The sequence below is a fragment of the Corvus brachyrhynchos genome, unplaced genomic scaffold (assembly GCF_000691975.1).
Source record: "Corvus brachyrhynchos isolate BGI_N302 unplaced genomic scaffold, ASM69197v1 scaffold716, whole genome shotgun sequence".
Taxonomy (NCBI): Eukaryota; Metazoa; Chordata; class Aves; order Passeriformes; family Corvidae; genus Corvus; species Corvus brachyrhynchos.
In genome coordinates, this window is record NW_008238433.1 from 783,951 (window position 1) to 799,705 (window position 15,755).

Below are 15,755 nucleotides of genomic sequence, written 5' to 3' on the forward strand. Positions count from 1 at the left end.
GAGTAAAACTGTCTCCACAAACTCATACTGTCCTGCAAGCATGTGCTGTAAAGAAAAGGGAAAAATCATATCCTCTACATGGGTTATCTCAGTCTACAGAGGCCAGCATTTTATTTCAGAAAGCTTCCACAACAGTTTTTAATAAAGCTAATTCAAGGTACGTTAGTCTCATCTGCAGCCTGGACACATCCTTTGTTCACATTATTTCTCAGTTTTGTTAGTTTCTGATTACGATGCAAGACTATTTTAAGAATTCGTTAAATCAAATGCACTAGTTCATTGAAAGCAATGTATCCGAGAAATAACAGGAGTCAAAAGGATAATTATCTCCAGTATTCAAAAAAGTATAGAAATATTTTATGTAATAAGTGACTGAAACATTGCAGAGATACATCAGGAAAACAAGTAATTTTTTAGAAGTAGAGGTTGTAGATTTTAAGTAGGTGTTTGTAATTGCACTAAAAACTATGGTATCATCTGAGAAGTAAACAAGCAATGAAAACCAAGATGCTACATAGAGATTGATTAAAACTTGGATATGCAAAAGACACAGTATCTGTAAAACAGTGATTTATACATCCATTTAGCCAACATTCATAACTTTTCCTTTTTAATAGTCTTAATCAGGATTTTGAATATACTTCTGTAGTCCACTACATCTTCACTTCAACCAGAGGACAAAAGGATCTAAAAATCCATATAAAAGGTTAAACTTTCCAGCAGCTTTGGGATGATATTCATATATTGGTCAACCAGCGTGGACTCTCAAAATTGTCCTGACTGACCTCAGCTGTCCAGTGACTCCCCGCCTCTGCTGCATCAGAGGCATGCTAGATGGGTGGGAACTGGAACGGTGATTCTGACAGTAGCAGATGCCTCTTGAAGACTCGCAAAATTTAGATAAACTGTGCATTAAGAGGACAGGGATGCTTGCACTGATCTATTAGAACTTTGGAAATACTTAGAGAATGAGCAATTCTAGTGGCAGAAGAATTAAGTTTCCCTTTTTTGTTTCTTGCAGCAGAATGTTATGACTCACCAATTAGGGTTGATTATCGCTCCTGAAAAGCTAAGAACATACACTCCTCCTACTTTTAAGAAGGAGGAACAGGAACATCAGCGAGGCAGTGACATTTAAACAGTAGATTAAACACCCATCAATGCCTGATGGAGCACATCCTAGCACATTTCCTATGCTAGACAGGACAAAAAAGTTCATCAAAATGATCTCTCGATCTGATCTCACAATTAATTTTCATTAAGAATATGCACATCTGGTTATAGTCATTAAAGTCACCACTGATTTTAACAAAGGTTAAATAATAAGCACCACAAAAACTCAACACACTTCTGGATTGCAACTTATCTATTCATATGTTAGGGGTAAAAGATCAAACTCAGAACTGTTATCCTTCCCCTATTGGAAGAAGCTGCTTGCATTTACCTGAACTGCTGAACAGGATTCAATCCCATTCTGGTAATTAGAGGGTCCATTCTCAACTGTATCACGTTTCTGAAAAAACTTCACTGAAAACAGGTGCTTTCCTTTCACTGGCTTAATCACTTAGACATGCAGCGATGTCTGCATTAAAATTCTTTTTTTTCAGTATATCAGCTTTTTTGTCCCACATTAGTTCTATTGAGTTTCTATATAATTTTTCTAAGTATTATTACAGTTATTGTGGGCTATTGAAGCATAATTGAGTAAAATCCAATAAAAGAACTCTTTCTGTCAGTTTCATTGAGATGTGGCAATTTGTGATAAACAGGAATGAAAATTACTATCAACCTTCAAGATTCTCAATAGGTATTTTTCTCTCACTGTTTCCCACTTCTGAATGTTTGCTGTATCAATATTTTCAATTGAAATTATATACCCCACAAGAATGAAGACTTACTATGGAATTCAAATATTCTATTCCTGCTAAAAAGGAAAGAACACTGAGAGAAAAAGATAAAATTGAAATTATATTTTGTATTCTTTGAGAAATAGTTAATTTTTGAACAGTCCAGAGTGTGGTCTTTGAAATACAATATTTCCTTCTCTGTACAGAAAGCCCACTTGATCTCAGCTTTTCTGATCTTGTCCCAACATCAGCAGGAGTTGACAACATACTGCACAAATCTTGGCCCAACCCAAGGCAGCACCTGCATTTCCTCTTGGTCTTGAATCTTGTCAACCATACCTGCATGCTTCTTTGACGGAAGAATGTGCACTGTATCCTATGACAGAGCAGGATTTTCTCTCCTATAAGGGAGTTCCTGACCTCTTTTAGTTTCTTTAGGTGCTGGAAATTAATTTTAAAGCCCCATCCTCAGCACTGTCTATTTTCCCTATGCCTTAACACCTTCTCCAAAGTAGGAGCTAATCTAGCTTTCATATTAAAATACCTATTCCTAAATGCCCAAAATTTGAAAGTGCACTCACTGAGAAAGCTAAAACCAAAATGAATCCAACTCAGCTTTTTTTGATTGAACAGTGATCTCTGTTAGACAGATATAATAAGCCCATGGACCACTCCAGTGGTTTTAATGGATGTATTCAAGATTTTCAACCAGAACTGTATGATGAGAAACTGTCTTGGCCTGTAAAAGTATGCATTTAAACATATAACATGTATCCTGCAACACTTCTTTGAGGGCAGCATTGCAAACTTAGTGATGTCAGAATTACATCCTGACCACATTCCTTCAATGCTTAAGTGCCTCTTGACCCTACATACTTTGAAACAAAACAGAAAATGGATTTAGTTAAACTGTAGGTGCTTGGCATCAGATTTCTCTCTTATGTGCAGGCACTGCCAAGCACATTTATTTTTAAAACCCCAGAATACCAAATATTGTACAAATACTAGAGGGCTAATTTGTTCTTCCCCACAGAACATATGCTCAGAGGGAAATCCAAGAAATTGTAGGAAAAAAAGAATTTAAAAAGAAGCATTTTTTAAATAAATAAATGTAGCATCGATCTGTCTGTGTATCTACAAAGATCCAGACGGAGCACTACAGATACAGTTAACTGCAGTTAAGTCTGAGTGCCCAAGGACTAATAGGAAGAATGTTTAAGATATTGTGCTCATAGACAGAGGTAGCAACACATTTGTAGGAGAAACAGCTTGCCAAATCCTCATTTATGATGTGACGAGGCAAGAATAATGAAAAGTAAGCAGGTGAAATAGGAAGTTAGAAAAATTTGTGCATGAACTTGAAGGTGGTTCATTAAAGCAGAAAGAAGTAGTGATAAATATTGTCAACCTCCCCCTATTTAGGCAGTTGAACTACATTTGAACTAAAAACCAGGAATGATGTGAAATCTGAGTGATTCAGAAGGTGCCAGGACAACAAAATATAGAATAGGAAGCGCTGAAAGCAACAAATATGCCAAAATTTTGGCCATATTTCTGAGGAGAAGAGTGGGATTAGGTCATGCAATAAGGTAAAGCTTTTGCATTGCAGTCCTGAGATAGAACATGATGACATCATTCACAAAGTTTCCCCATTTTGTCAAATTCTCAAAATAAAGAATTAACCTGTTATTTTAACCTAAGCCTACTGCACCGGGGCAAATAAACATAATGAACAGTTTTCACCGATGAGCAGCTGGAACAATTTCCCAGTTACAAGTATTCTTTAATAAAATGCCAAATACTACTGAAAAGTAAACACTGTAATTACTACATTTATAATTAAACTGAACATGTACTTTCAGAAGAATGTGACATTTTTCCCTGAAGATGCAAATTTAAAAAAACCTAGCAAAAGCATTTTAAATATGCAGGAAAGTGTGTGTTTTTAATAAATATGTAGAGTGTATGCATATTTTAATATAGATGCCCTGTATAACACAAGCAATTTTTACCAGACAAATACTACAATATATTCTAACTATAATATTAACGATGTGTTTTAATGGAAAATTAGAACAAACTCTTGGTGTGGCTGTACAGAGGTGACACTCCTCTATGCATATATACTTATTAAGGTGGAATTAAGTAACTTGATTTGTCATCTGACCTGAAAGCACCATTTGTAGCAGCTGTCAAAGCAGTCATTAAGCAGAACAATTTTTCATATTTCCACATACACTGTTTTCAGTAGCTTTCATTTACATAATATTTATTTAATAATGTGTGAACATATTTCTGATTATACTATAACCTCAGACAAATCAATTAAAGTCATCACTATCTGAGCACACACCAACATTACAGTCAAGGAGCACTTTGGAGTTCCATTCCTCCCTCAGAACACAAAGGAAAGAAATTGTCTTTTCACCTCTTGTTCAAATTTCTACTGAAGGAAAAAAACACACCTTTTGAGAAAGCGACAAGTAAGTAAGAACCTGTTTTTAATTAAATAATATTGCATTTAGCTTTCATCTGGCACCTTACCACAAAATCAGCCTACAGGACAGGAGTGCGACTATGCATGGCTGAGCCGTGTTACTGGGACTTTCCTGCTTTTATCAAAAAGGAAAATGGGGGCTTGGAGCTCTGTGCAACCACTAACATATGCAGAGATTAAGGACAAGGTATATACACAATAATCTAGGGGGAGGGGGAAAATACATCACTGTACTTAGAAAGGTAATTAGCAACAACTCTCTTATTACCAGTCAGATACTTGCATATTACAAAAATAAAAGAGCAATTGTGGGCTCCCTGATGTGACTTACGTAAGATATTCTGTCCCCTATTTCAGTAGATTTCCAGTACCCAATGAAGCACAGCAGTATCCTGTCACAGCAACACCGAAGGGAAGACAGCAAGCAGACAACTAATTTGAAACAGAAATTTTAAAAACTCCAAAGCTACACAAGCATCTAGGAAACTATGCTTTTCAAAAAAAAAAAAAAAAATCCATCTATTATTTCACTTCAGTATTAACTACTGGGTGCATCTTTTGGCAGCATTTGTCCATAAACCAAAGCAAATATTTTCTTGCAGTTCTGAAGTTGCATTGGCTTCAGTCACCCTGTACCTCCTCTAAAAGCCAAACATAGCAGCTTCCAGATTAGAAAATGACTAATCTTCCACTCTGATTGTAAAAATACCCAAGACACAGAGCCACATCCTTCCCAGTCTTCCTCTGGTGTTTTGTGTTGTTTGTTTTGTTTTATAAGCCCCTTTATTGCCAATAGCAGGCCTGAATTACAGAAGCGACATGACCCTGTTACGGAGGGCTCACCACTGTACTGTGAAGACAAGCTCCCCCTCAGCTGCCAATGAAATGAAAGAATGGAAGAAAGAGGAGTAAACTGAAACATTTAAACACAGACAGGACATGATTTTCTTAATGTCGAATGTATCATCCATTCACTTGAACAAACAAGTAAAGGTGCACCTAATCAGAGGTGCATCAGGAAAGACAAAACCTGCCAGTGATCTTGGAGAGAATATCATATTTTGGTCTTACATGGCTTGACATTCAGCCACATGTACACACTCACAGCTCCAGGTTTAGGCTGCTCCTGGGAAAGCTACCCTAGAACACTTCTCTAACACCAAAGGACTGAGATAGCAAACCTTCAAAAAATCCCCCCAAAAACAAACAAAACCAAAACCAAACCAAAAACCAAAAAACAAACAAAAAAAAAACAAAACAAAAACGCTCCAGTCATATAGTGTTAGATGTTAGATAACTTACACAAGATCATTTTCTGTGAGTTAGAGACAAATGCTTCTAGCTATCTTGATTCAAGGCTTAGTAAATTCAGGGCTTACTGTAAACTTGGAAAACCAGCATTGGAAAAGCACCCTGTATTGTCCCAGGCAGAGAAAGTGCTACCAAGCTGTGCAGTGTCTTCTCAACATACTTTGTAGATAACACAGTTTTTGTTTGTTTGAAACATCCTGAACTGCCTTTAAAAAAAACCCCACGTTTTTCAGTCTAGAATCCTAGGTGGTCTGAATCATCACTGCCACCTCCAGAAGATGGCACCAGCCACCTTTATTATATTTCAGAAGAATATGCTTTCACTTACTACTGTCTTCACTTCATTAGTGCACACAAAACCTGTCATCTTCACTGACACATTTGCTTTTGAAAAAACTAAGTAGGCTGCAAATGGTTTTCCCAACTTACATCTGCTTTGTAATGATTTACTTGTTTTGCAGAATTAGACTTCTATCACTAAAATGTATAACATCCCAACTGACATTGTAAATTTTTCTTGCAATAATGTCTTTATAAAAACAGAATAAACCAGGTATCTCCTAAAAGTATGTGTATTTGGTTACAGAGGATAAAAAATAATTGTCTTAAATATCATAATACAACTGTAACACTGTTAGAAAAACATTTGCTTTTTATGGGCCTTTAAGAACAATATGCTGTAAAAAACATCACCGGATTAAAAAGATATTATTTTCCCCACAGATTGCAGTAAATTGCTCATAATTCTGAGTATTGCTTCTAAACCATAGATGGAATCTCATTACTAAAGTAATGACAATAATATTCCTTTGTGGGATTATTACTGAAATACCTTGATCTTTCCGCTATATAAAAAGGGCACTGCAATGATTATTTTGGGGTTACATTTGCAATTCTAACTTATCTCAAGTCAGGATCATACATGACCATGGAGTCCATGCACATCTTGGAGCATCCCACTGAAAAAAATATTTTCAAAGGTAACTACACATACATAGGAAAATCTTTTAAAATCTGCAAATGTAATTTTAAAACTTGGGAAACATTCCTTCATTCACTAATTGTTATCTGAATTCAACACAGACTAATTTCCTTAATTTTTCCCTAATTTCTCCTCTCTGCTTATAGCACAGAGATACAGGGCTACAAGCCCCTGCCTACTACAATATCAAATTTTTACCCTGCTTGCACTGCCATATTCCACCTACTCTTTTGTTTCAATATTTACTGCTGGAAGCTTTCAACATTTTTAACCAGCATAAAAAAGACCTGTCAACAAAGTCAAATAACAATACTTAAATATGTCCTAAATGAGGTTGCCAATACCTGCGGATACACAAAAAGCTTCAAGAAATATTTGCAGTTTAGTATATTTACTTTGGGTTCATTAAGACATTTTATCCTTTCATTCCTCACTAGTGTATGGATTAACATGGCACATACTATTTTCTCTCCACTTTTCTACATTTCAAAATGATTTTTTGGGCCATTTCTTTTGTTTTGTGCATTAGCCACAGGCATACCACTCTCATCGCAGTCATTAGAAGCCCCTGAATGAATAGGTTTCATTTTCCCCATGTTTCTCCTGCAGATCTGCCAGTCAGCAGGTTCCAGTACTTTATCTGAAAAAAGCCTGTGAAGTTACATTTTTTGTTTGCGCGAAGGCCCTTGAGGAAGCTGACAGGCGTGTTTTATCTGTAACTGACTGTAAATATCAGGCCCAGGGCAAATGTAAATAGGCTCCAGACTTCTCAGGAGCTGCACAGGGTAGCTCCCTACAGAGTCATTGAGATATTTCCTCAAAGATGGCCAAAGAGAAGGAGCATAGAGGGAGGGGTGGAGGTTGCAGTGCTCCCCTGGGGGTTGGAGTGGTGGGCCATGGTGTAATCCAGCAGCAGTCTGCACTGGCCTTGAGCTGGATTTGGAGTGGAACTTCAGTAGCAACATCCACTGCTGGCTGCAGTGGCCAACGGAGACAGATTGGGCTGCTTTGTTAGAAAGCTAACAGCAAGTTCTGCAAGACTGGTCATACCTAAAATCTTACTTCATGGTATACTGAATTTGCAATGTGTCTTTGTGTAAGCAAAATGCCATGCAGTGCGCACAAGCAAACACTGAGTATAAAAGTAGCCACATGTTTTCAGGCAATTTCATTTAGCTTTGAAATAATCCCGCAATCAAAGGGCAATACAAGAAGAAGGTAATGTAAATGGCAGGATTTACTTAAAACTGCCTAGTCTAATTTCATGTATACTTGTGCAAATTGATGCTATTCAATGCAGCAAAATATTTTCTTTTCTTCACCAGGAGTAAGAATCACTGAGTATTAGAATCTCACTTCTCTATTCAAAGAATGATAACTCATAATACCATATCTCTCATCTTGAAAACAAAGGAAGGATGTAACCTAAAGACTTCCCTGGAGCATATCCCAAGAATTTGCAATGAATCTTTCACTGCAATTTAGTTTAATTGGTTTAGAATTGCTTATTTGAAATTAAGAGGAGCAGACTTCAACTTCTAAGAAGAAAGAAAAATAAGGGCTGCTAAGGAAAGTTTGTATTACATACCTCTCAAACTGAATTACAACATACTCTTCAGCGTAAATTACTGCTAGACATGTTTTCTTCATTTCTCCTTGCATGAGCAATATAAAAAAATCCCTGAATATCCTTCCTCATGACCCACATATTTGATTATATTTAAGGACATACCACAAAAAAAGGGTTGTTCTACTGTTTACTCAAAATAAAAATCAAAATCACACTTCAAATCACATACACATCAAATGTTTCCATACCATATAATTAAGAATAATGGCCTGTTTCAAGGAAAATAAAAAATTAAAGAAAATAATAATAATAATAAAAGCTATTTCATATAGCCTGCTGCAGTTTAACAAGCAATCAAATTTTGAACAGAAGGCATTGCACTGGCATGCTACTGACCAGAGAGAAGAAACCTCCTTCCTAGCCTGTAACCTACAGGCTCTGAGAGCTCAGAAATTGGTTAGATCTGATAGGGGGACATCTGATCAGATGATCAGTCTCCTGGAACCTCTGAAAACCATTAACAATTTCAGATGTTGACTGACTGTTTCAATAACATATTCAAAGACTTCTGAGCTGACAGTGGAAGTAGGATTTGTCCTTCTCAGCATGGAATTTGACAGTATCCAACAGAGCTGAAGATATTGACAAAATTAATTCACAGAATCACATTAGCAACAGCATAAATTGAAACATTTTGAAGCATTTTGAGAAAGGAAATGAAGTCATTCTCATGCAGCAATTTAGAACAAGACAACTAGTGTTCTTCTCTGCACAGACCTATTTGTCATTAGACCTGCAGATGACACAAACGTGGGATGAATGGCTGATAGACCAAATGGGTGTGCTGCAAGCAAGAGGGACCTCAACCACTGGAGAAACAGGATGACAGTAGCCTTAATTAGCTCAACAAAGGGAAGTACCAAGTCCTGTCCCAGGGGAGGAATAACTTCAAGCTCCAGCACAGGCTGACTAACTGGAATGCATCTTGTCAGGAAATGCCATGGGGGTTCTGGCTGACAACAAAGCAAAGACCAAAGTCATCCTGAGTGCATTAGGAAGACCACTGCCAGCAAGTGAAGGGACACGGTCCTTCACCTCTACTCAGCACTGGTAAGGCTGTACCTGGAGTGCCATGTTCAGCTCTGGACTTCTGACTACAAGAGAGACATGGTAGTCCAGCAAAGAGCTAAGGTGGCAAAGGGCTTGAAACAACTGTTATCATAGGAAGAGGGGCTGAGAGGGCTGGACTGGAGAAGAAAAAGCTCAGAGTGATTTTATCCACATATATAAATACCTGATGAGGAGAGAAAAGAATGCAGGTCTAGGCTCTTCTCGGTGGTTCACAGTGACAGGACAAGAGGCAATGGGCACACACTGAGGTCCAGGAAATTAATAGTAAGGAGAAGCCTTTGCAGTGGTGATGATGGTTATGGACTGGCACAACTTGTCCAAAGAAGTCCTGGGGTGTGTCTGTCCTTGGAGATAACTCACAGTCAAGTGGACATGGTTCTAAGCAACCTGCTGCAGCTGACCCTGTTCTGACCTGAGGGCTGGACAGATCAACTTCCCCAACATCACACTCACGCTGACTTTGGTGCCATTTCATGATTATTTATTGATAAATAGGAACAAAAATTGTTTCTAGATAAATCTTTTGAGGATCTTTTGCAAACTCTAAATTAGGAAGCATTTCAGAAGAAGAAAGTTGGTACTGTGAAAAGTTAGGCCAAGGTAAAGTTGACTGGGTCTTCAACAACAGCCCAGTTTTTCCAAGGTATTTATCTAGACCCCACAAGATCAAAAACTGTCTCTCTAAAATGACAAAATTTTTCATACCACATTTAGGAAATGTGTTCAAAATCCAATTTACATCATGTTGAAGCTATAAAAAAAGTCATTTAACAGAGGTCATCTTTTTATTTCAGGCAAGAAAACAGCTCTAGTCTGGTTGTGTTAGCCTGAAACACCTGGCTCCTCTGCCTTTATTGTGAGTCCCATGATTTGAGTCCTGACACAGCAGAGAAGATTAGGAACAGAATCTCACTATGCTCTAAGTAGAACAAGTTCATTAAAAAAAACCACAAAAGGGCCTGTTATCTCCCTTAATAACTTCAGAGATCCTTGGGTCGTCAGCAGAGGAAGCCCGTGCTCGAGTACACGTCACTGCAGCACAGCTCAAAGTAACCCTTCCATGAGTCCTTCACGGGGGAAATAGCACAAATTTACAACGTGGAATTTGGTTTCTGGTGTGCCAGCTTGCAGAATGAAATACAGAAACTTTTTCAGGGGCCCAATCTGTTCAGATATGGTATGAATGACAGACAGGACTGTCTAAACACATCTGTGATTGTGAGAGATTGTGCTGAAAATCATGCCGTCACATCCCTCTTGCCATGTGCTCAGTGGAGGTCTAATGATTCCAAGGACTCTGGCAGATCCCATTCCAGATGAGGCAATCGTAAGGAAGAATGGAAAATATGCAAATAACTAAGCTTCTTCCACTTGGTTTTGATATGATTCAGTAATCTGTACAATATATGGGGACTACAAATGTATTGCTAATTTTTTTATACATAGATATATGTTTGCATTATTGATATCCCTTTATAGATATCAAGATTAAGCCCTGGAAAAGAACAAACCCACCAATTACACAAGGCACCTGCTCAGTGTTTAGATTTTAGTCTTTTCCTGAAAAAGTGCCAGCATTTTAAATCTTCTTCTGAATTTTTGCCCTCTCTGTTACATAAATAACGCATATTCTCATACTCCAGAAAGCAAAAATTGGTATTTAATCATTTGGAGTGAGACAAAAAAACCCAAAACCAAACCACAAAGCCCCATCTCCTCTCTAATATTCTTGAAAATAAATGCAATATTACTGTAATACTGTTTTAACCACAGCCCTTCATTACTTGGAGAAACTACCCATGGAAGGTGACCTAGTCTATCTCTCCTAAACTATAGCTTTAACAGTCAGCTATTGTTTTTTTCATTGCTTTGGTTTGTTTTTCCTTTTTTATAAACACACATGTGCAACTAGTTCAGAATTTTCAAAGGATTGTGTAGTTGGCATAACTTGATCATTTAAAAACAAACCAAGCAGAATTGTGTTTCAGTTCTTCTGATATTGGAACATCAACTTTATTTAGTGACAGGACCAAAAGAACATTTTCCCAAGCTTTGCTCTCCATTCATAGAACCACAGAATGGTTTGGGTTGTTAGGGACCTTTGAAAGATCATCTCCTTCCAACACCCCTGCTGTGGGCTGGGACACCTTACACTAGACCAGGTTGCTCATAGCCCCACCCAACCTGGCCTCAAACCTTCCTCATTTAGAGCAGTGTTTTGTCTTTTCACTATCTGATTTCTTTAAAACTTGTATCTTGGCAGCTGAGCTTCCTTAAGTTGACTCTAAAATCACATAAATATTTCTTGCAATGCCAAGGTAATTCAGATGGTTAAATTAAACTACATAATGCACTGATGAGCTTTCTGCTTGCAACTAGCCCTTAACAGGCACTCTCTGCTCTGGAGAAGTGTGCTACCAGATTAATATTCATAATTATTTGGCAACAGTGCTTCTAAAACAGTATGCAACATATTTACTTTACAACACAAATATTAAAGCTAAGTATGTAACAACACTTGGTAATACAGGAATTTTTAATTGACTATATTTTATGACTGCAAGTAGATACAGAGAGGAAAGTTAGGAAAATTAAGAATGCCCTAACATTTGAAATCTTTATTCCAAATTCTCCAGTAGCTTGATGCATATAACAACACACAGAACATACACATCAAAATTAAAATAGTAATAGAAATCCTAAAAGCTCCTGTACAACTTTTGAAACAAGAATCTTAGACTTTTCTCAGCTCAATTAATTATAATTTCATGCACTAATTTATACTGTTTCTGCCCTTTGCCCATTCCACTCATTCAATTAATGCAATTCTATTTGACATTTCTTTAAACAAAAATTGCCTTCAGAGCACAAGGCTGAGAAAAAGATGTAAGAGGGAGAAATGTTGTAAGGGAGGTAGTTTCGGTTCGATATTTTCACACAATGTTCAGTGTTGGAGGGTACCACTAGGAGATCATGTAGCCACAATCAAGCACATTCCCCCAGGACTTCTGAGAGGATTCTGCTTACCAATACTGCACAAATCATCAAGTTATATCCATGCAGTGATAAAGACACCCAGAGAGATAACCTCTGACAACCGCCAGCATTTCTGTTAAAGCTTGCTTAGTGTAAAAAACCTTGTGTAGAAGTGTTTCTACACAGCGGTCAAAATTACTGCTGTACCATTGGTTAACCTGAACCCTGATAAGGAAACCTGTGGCAGTGAGTTGCATAAGAGCAAACATTTGCCAGGAACAGGGGAAATAATGCAATCTTACAAAATCTAGTTTGTATCTAGGAACATTATTGATATGACTGAGGTGACCATAGGGAAGCAAAGATGTAAATTGTATTTCATTTAGAATACAACAGGGAGTAGAACCTGGAACACAGTTTAACTTCATCAGGCTCTCAAGGCAACTTCCTGAAATGCTAGGTTCTGCCACCAGCCACAAGGGCCACAAAGGTTACTTTCTCTCCTCCCCTCTGGCTATATAAATAAGGTAGTTTCTATGAGGGCAAAACCTGTAAATTATATTGATTGCCATGTGTATTTGGAGCACAAAAAGCCTGAGTTTTTCATGTTGTTTGAGACTGACACATCAAGGCTTTGCCCACACACTTACATTTGATGTTATATTTGATGTTACCATGTGCTGTCATAATGGTCCTCTGAGACTCCTCTGTTTGTTTATCTTGTGCACATAAACCCCCTTTGCCACCTGAACTGTTCAGATCTTCCAACTTAAGCTCTTCCATCTGCTCCCTTTAAAAAATTCTTCTTCTGTCTCCCTGACTAGAATTACTCTGGTCTCTTCCCAGGAACACTCACATACTCAAAAAGGAGACTTGAAAGCAAGGTCTCCCCAGAAGAGAGGATGGGAGAAATCCTCTGCTAGCAGAATTTTTGTCAAATGCATTCAGTGCTTAAAACCTTTGTTTCAGTAGGAAGATTCAACTAAGTTGTCAAACTTGGATCACAAATGACAGTGCCTGCATTTACAAAAAGTCTAGAATTTTATGTAACGGCAATGTCAAGCCAAATATATGTCAGGTTTCAAGACTATTTTTTAATTATAAATTATTCCACTGGAAGCAGAAGACTTAAAAGATACACATGTGGGAGTTTTTAGATATTTTAATGCAAATGACAATCAAAAGGCTGCTTGAGGAACATAAATGACACCTCATTCTTACTATGGTCTCCCTGGTTCTTTAATAAAATTAAACTTCTTACACAGGTAAATGCAGGATTAAACTCCATCACTAATGCTGTTAGCTGGTAGTCCTGAGACTCCCAAATCCCCCTCCCCAAAACTAAAAACTAAACAGTTGTGCAGAAAAAGCAGCTAGCTGTTTCTATTACATTTAGGACTAATAATTGTAAGGAGTCCAGCAAAAATTAAGCTTGTTGCATGGACCAAACAGCCTCCTTGGATAAAAAAAGCCAGATTTCTGAATAAAGGGGAAGCATAAAAATAATTTTTTACTCTTCTGACTGTAATAAAACATTGGACATACTGACACATAGCATGACATCAGATAAACTACAGGAGATTAAATTGTTAAAGAAAGTCAAAACTACATGAAAGGACAGTTATGAATAAAAATGCATCAGACAAGAGAGAAGTTACCAGCAGGTTTCCTCATGTATCATTCTGAAGCCCAGTCTTATTCCACAGCTTCCTAAAATGCCTTCATGTAAAAAACTGTTTTGGTAACATCAGTCACATTTTTCAATGACAGAATTTTGGAAAGTACCAGTCACACAAATACCTGGATGACTATCCAGGTTAGTCAGCAGAACAAAGATCACTTGGTAGTACATAGGGCAAGATTATATGCTCAACAGCTGTTCAGTGACAAGAGGGATTAGATAATAAAACTATATGCCACCAAGGCCTAGGAGGTATCAAGAAATATTCTTCTAGGGGAGAAAGTAATTTTGAAATTCTGTATCAGTAAACTGTACTATCTAACCACGTACTAAAAGAAAATGGAGTGGGGCGGCTGGGGTGGGAGATAGGATTTGCTTTTTTTAGAGTAAGCTCAAAGAAGGGCTGTTGAGTGAAAAAGATGTCTGAAGAATGGGGAAGCAGATAAAACAATGCAGAGATACCTTCCACAAGTCCCATGAATTTCAGCCCTTTTTGGTTTCAGGGCAGACTACTGGAACTAGCTGAGTTTTTGTCCACATTAAACAAGCTCTCAGCAGGTTATCTCCTCTAGCAGGTCTCTGAAGAACATCTCTTACCACAACAGGCGTTTCCTTAAACTGATCCTCCAAAGAGGTGAAAACATGCTTGTGCAAGTGAGCTCTTGAGACTAAGATGAATCACAGGGTAGAATTAAAATGACAAACAGCCACAGATTTTCTAAAGCTTGATTGAACAGTTATCTGTCATCTGGAAACCAATAAGGAATTTTCTAAGTCCCCTCTAGATTGTTACTGGATGCATCTAAGACCAAATGAGAGTCAAGACTGCATTTCTCTCATGCATCAGCCCTTGTTCTCTTGTGCTAGATAATCTGGCACAGCTCCATGTATTCAAGGATACACATGCCCAACATGATGCCAGGATTAGTATTTACGACAAAGGCAAGTTTTGCACAATGTAGACTGTCGAGTCACATAGTATATCAGCAAACAAAGTACAACCAAATTCAGAAATGGCAAATAATTTTTGAATTTCTTTCTTTTGAGTGTTTAGCTTCTATTACTATTTCCCTGACCACCAACAAAACAGTCTTACGCTTTACTTCCAGGTACCATCCTGGCTAAGCAACAATAGCCCAACTGGCTTGTAGTAACAAGCTGAGCATGCAGCTGAAGAGGAATCAAAATTCTCCAAACGTCATGGCAGGAAGACTTTGTGGAGATGGCAGCACACCATAGCCCATGTTACTCAGGGTAAATCAAGAGTTGTTGTGGTCACACACAGAACTTCATGAAATAAATCATTGCCATCTGAGAAAATAACCTCTATCATAGAAGAAAACACAATGAAGTTCTGCAGGAGTCCAGCCCCTGTAGTGCTGTAGAGCACTTTTAAGAGCAAAAAATTCAGAAGAAATGATAGGCAAGAGGCTTTGAAATCACATTCTTCACATAGGTCCCTTGAAATCCAGAAGATGAATATTTGCTTAGACACACTATTTCTGCTCTCTTCCTGAGGACTCTGTTCAAGACTTATTTGCAAGTTAGGAGCTGTTTTCCAACAAGGCTGAAACAAAATTTTTATTACTATGAGCTGTAATCTAATCATGTATGTCTATGTGTGTGAATCAGTGTCATAGGTTAGCAAGCATAGTCCCGGAAGGGACGTCCTTGCTAAGGGGTGCTTACAGTTTCCTCTGGGACCTGATAGAACCTATCAGCTGGCCAGTTTGAATATGGACAATTCTCTAAGCCACTTA